We start from the raw sequence: 5,032 nt of genomic DNA, 5'->3' as shown, positions 1-5,032 counted from the left end.
AAAAAAAAAGCCTGCACTTCACTTGGAGAAAACATCAAATGTCATCTTAATTCTCTGGAGCACTGAGACTCCTGCCATCCGTATCATCAGTCTTCATTTCCACAGATTTGAGACTGCATTTTTGTCACAGCTATCACCAGCATAATCCTACAGATGAACAGAGATAAGAATTAAATTAGTGAGAAGGTATTATCAGTAGGAAATGGGCTTGTAGCAATCTACATGAAGACTGGGCACTGCTAGTTTTAGGTACAGTAGCAGTTTTATTGCAAGATGAAGAGGTTAGAATTGATAACTGTAGGGAGGTTTCAGTTTCCTTAATGAGTTCATTTTCCTCGCCTTGTATTTAATTGAGAAACCCATGAAGTATCAGTAGTTGCCTTTCAACTTCATTGCTTAAATACTGGAATGCCTGAAATAAAAGCTAGAAGTCTTTCCACTACCAGCACTTAATTGTCCTTTAGTTCTGCGTAACAAGTCAGACTCTTCATGTTGCTCTCTTTTAAAAGTAACACTACCTAATGAACAAAGATGATCTCAAACAAGTATTTAATAATACAACAGCACTACAGCTGGGGATTGAAATTGTGTAAGCTTCACATGAGCTCATCTGTTCCCATATGGCACCCAAAATAGAGTAAACAATTCGGAGCTCTCAGGCGTGATTGTTATCACTTGCAAGCTAGGACATAATTCTACAAAAGTCATCAAAGGAAATTGTACTTCTGTTAAATGGAAACCTTGTATCACTGTGAGCTTTGGTTAGATGTCTTTGCTGTAAGCATGTGTGCAACTCCTGATCTGTTTACAAACTCAATTTTGTTAGAACATTGCTTTCATAGTTGAAGGTACCATTCAATATCAGTTTTCAGAGTACTCAAAATATTTCTGTATTCTGTGATATTATAAAAGATACTTCAAGAAAGATACTTCACTTTAAGGGAAGTAGTCATATTAGAGTAAATAACTTATTTTTATTTACATAGAAGCAGCATGAACTGACCCTTCTTTGTCACTATTATTCTTCTTAGAAGATCTCTAGGATTCTGACTGCCTTTACAGGTTGTAACAATCAGATTTATAGCAAGAATGTAGTCTGCACAGCAGATTCTACTGAGAACACTGAAATATTAAAGCAGCCCTTTCCTTTAAGGCTAAGCACTGTGCATGGTGCAAGATGGGGGGAGGGGGTGAAATCCATTCTATACGATCACGTAGTAGGAGGTATTCAGTGCTAGTGACAAAATGTTGTCCCCTCTTGCAAGGAGTCAGCATAGCTCTTCTGTACAACACACATCTCTCTTCTGGAGTAAAGGAGATTGGAGAGTGGTTTGAGATGTCTGAGTTTGGATAGATGTATTTTTTTTTTCTCTCGTATGAAGGCTAAGAAATGGTGCAGCAGTATATCTCCCAATAGATGTTGATCGCTGTTAAGAGTCCTTCAGCAGCTTAAGGTATGGAATCATAGGATTATTAAGGTTGGAAAAGACCTCTAAAATCACTTAATCCAGCTATCCACCTAGCACCAGGATTGCCCACTTACACTTAGCACCTTGCAGGGCCCACAACAGCACAGCACTTGAGTGTGTTACACTATTTGGCTCCTCAGGATGCGGAAAACTTGTCCGGGTTCAAAAAAGGTCTTATTTTAATATGTGTGAATGGCATGCCATTGTTTATCTGTACAGTTTAGGTCTTGCATCCGGAAAATCTCTATAGCCTAGAAGGAAGCTGAAGCCCTGAAATACACAAGCATCAAATGTGCTCAATTTGCCAGTACTCTAAGCAAAGGTTATGCTTAAGGTTCTGCATCAGTAGGTCACAGTAAAAGCTGTGGGGCTGACATTCCAAAATGCATTTTGCAAAGTACCACTAATACAGATTGTGCAAATGTCCAGGAGATGTTCTGATACTGTGAAATCTGGAAGAGTAATTTCTTCATTCATTTATAAACAGCAGGGTTTGCTTACTGACTTGCAGTGTAGAATTCAAACAATTCTTTCAGGGAATTTTTCTCATGTAGTCCAAGAGTAATTAATCCATTTTGCAAAAACTTTTAAACAAGGCTCATATTCACTCCTTATGTCAGGAAATTTTCTCTGACTCTTAACTCTCTGTCACATAACTGCTTTCCACATTTGCTGAGTAACAACAATACTACTTTGAAAAAGTTGTTCTGCATCATAGTTGATTGCAGCTTCTGCAGACAAGCGCAATGCAGAGCTGAGCAATTGAGCTCTTACTGTGCTAAGGTGTGTGAATGATGCTGAGGCAGTTCGGTGCCTCCCAGACTAAAACCAGGAGTGGGCTTCAGGCTGAAATCAGTCACCTCCACTTGCAAGAAAAGAGTATGGACATAAGAAGTTGCAGCTGTGACTGTTTCCCTAAATAGCATTAAAACAGACTGGGATATTAAATACAGGCTTATACTTCCATAGCCTTAGGGGGCATTTCTGTGTCCTTGAATTTATTCTGGGGGTATCTCCTCTGCGCTCTGGTCTCCCTGCCCAGTTGTGTTGCAGAAATGTGATCAGCAGTCAGCCAGAGAGCAGGCTCTGCTGCATCTCAAGTCCATCTAACCAGGCTTTCTAAGTGGAAAATCCCCAAATAATCCTGATGAACTGCATTGGCCATAACATTATCTGAACAGGCTTTTGTAACAGCATGGGAGAGATGATAAAATTAATCCATGAACTTCTCTATGATTGAAATAACTGATGCCAAGATTCTAGATCAGCTACTTCAGCTGCTAGGGGACACATCTGGAGCAGAACCTAGACTTGTTAGCAATTCCTCTAGAATTAACATGTTTTAACTGAATAACCTAATAAGGACGTAAGAAATACACATGCAAAACCTGTGTTCTAGCTGAAATAAGAACGAGCACAGGAGCATTTTAGCATTTCCAGCTGTCAAAAGAGTTGAACTGCTTCATAGAGAATTGTTTGATGGTAGGTCAGTTGCAGTTTGGAAATGCTGTTCTGGTATTTTCTTTTTATAACAAAAACAAAACAAAAAATTCAAAATGGGTTTAAAATTCTAATTTTTTTTTGAGGATGGAGAGAATTCTGGATTGTTCATCTTGCTCTCTAGATCATAGTTGATCAAATCCACACTAAAGTGTTATAAGCTCTTTCATTCCTAAAAGTTAAGCAGTTGATTCTGAAAGTTCATTTTAAATGTATCCTAAATTCATGGATTTGTAGATTCAAGCTGAGCAGATACTGTGACACTTGATTGCATGATTTGAGATGTTCATAGTATGAGCTCTCAAGAGTCTTAAAAAATGCAACGTGTCTAACTTGAGCCTACAGAGAACCTTTTAAAGTACCTACCTCCAATCACTGCCTATTCTCACTGGTTTGCTAGATCTTGTTATTTTTTTGTTATCCTGTTGTGCTTTCTCATTTGCCTGACTTCATGGAGATCTCATTTGCACACAGCAGAGAAGAGAAATGCAGTGTGTGCTGACCTGCTTTGGTTTTGAGTCAAGCTTGTGTCATTACAGTGCATTTCAGTGTAGAGCATCACATTGCCCGTCAGGCAGCACTGCTGTGCTGTGCGGTGCTGGAGCCCTGGCACAGGCTGCCCAGAGGCTGTGGGGTCTCCTCCTTGGAGCCCTCCCAAAGCTGCCTGCCTGTGGGGCTGGGCCGTGCTCCATGGGGGGCAGTGCTGGGGTGGAGGGACTCCGAGGTGCCTCCAACCTCAGCTGTGCTGTGACTGTCAGATAGAGCATGTTGCGTTAGCTGTGGCCACAAAGCAGGCACTGGGTTCAGTGGTGTTGCTGACTCAAGGCACAATTCTGCATCACTGCTTTGTTTGCTCTGGGGATGTCCCTGCCTGTCTGCAGCTGCTGGTTTACACGGCGCACACCCCACCACCTGCATTTCCATTAGCCTCAGTGGCGGCATTGCTTTGGCTGCTGGAAGGCTGATTGCTGCGGGTGAGGCAGCTTGTCCTCCCCAGACAAAATGTTTGGATGGCTTTTTGAGAAATAGCCGGAGAAGGAAGATAAGCAAAGATGATCTTTTAATTATGCCTAACCAACAAAGGGAACCTAAAGGATGCAGCACCTCTAGGAAAAAGTATGCCTTCCAAAATCCCCGGTTTTCAGATCTGACTGTTTTGAGGATCCAGGGAATGAAAAAATGAGAGATGCCATTTTTCGCAGAGCTGCAGGGAAACATAAGGAGGACCATTCCGCTTCTCTACAGCCACAGTGAATCTTTTTCATGGGAAATGGTCCCTTCAGCAATGTGCAGGAATGCTCTTTGTTGGAGATGATCTCAGCCCTCAAATACATTGTAGGTACTCTGAGAAATACTCAGAAGCTGCTTTGCTCACAAATACCTGCAGCAATGGCTATTCCTCTGTCACAGTATTTGATTTCCACGTTTTCTGCTCAGGAATGCTACTGTACTGAGGTTTTTACATTTTGGATAGAATAATAATTACTCTACTGAAAGAGTATTATAAGTGACACTGATCACAGCTTTCTTATGAATTCTTATAACTACATTTAGAAAGTAAGTAGTAAACACAGTGTAATAAAACTAACAAGACCTAAATATCTTGCACTTGGGAGAGCCCATTCACGTACTTAATTGAAAAAACAGGTTCAGTAAGCAATTTTTGCCCTTACAGCTCCCATTCCTGAACTGATAGCTGCTGGGGCTGTGGGTTGTGGCTGCAGGAGTTGCAGGAGGGAAACAATTTCAGTCTTCATGATCAGAGCAGAATGAGATATGGTTGGTGTGCAGGCCGTGGAGAGGCAGGGCCTCGCATGTGCTGCGGTGTGAGCAGTTTCCTTTTAGATGTCTTCTTGAGGAAGCTGTGCCCCCAAGGGAATGGGGCATCCCTAGCAGAACACCATTTCTGTTTTCCTGGATCAACAAAGAACAGAATAGATTTTTCTTTGCATACAAATCATGCTGACTTCTGGCAAGCAAGTGTTAATGCAGTAGATGTGTGTAAGAAAGGGAATTGAAAACTGCTAACCCTCTGTGTTGCAGCTTTCCCACAAGACAACTTT

The sequence above is a fragment of the Meleagris gallopavo genome, chromosome 16 (genome assembly GCF_000146605.3).
Source record: "Meleagris gallopavo isolate NT-WF06-2002-E0010 breed Aviagen turkey brand Nicholas breeding stock chromosome 16, Turkey_5.1, whole genome shotgun sequence".
NCBI classification, from domain to species: domain Eukaryota; kingdom Metazoa; phylum Chordata; class Aves; order Galliformes; family Phasianidae; genus Meleagris; species Meleagris gallopavo.
This window is presented reverse-complemented; position numbering follows the sequence as displayed.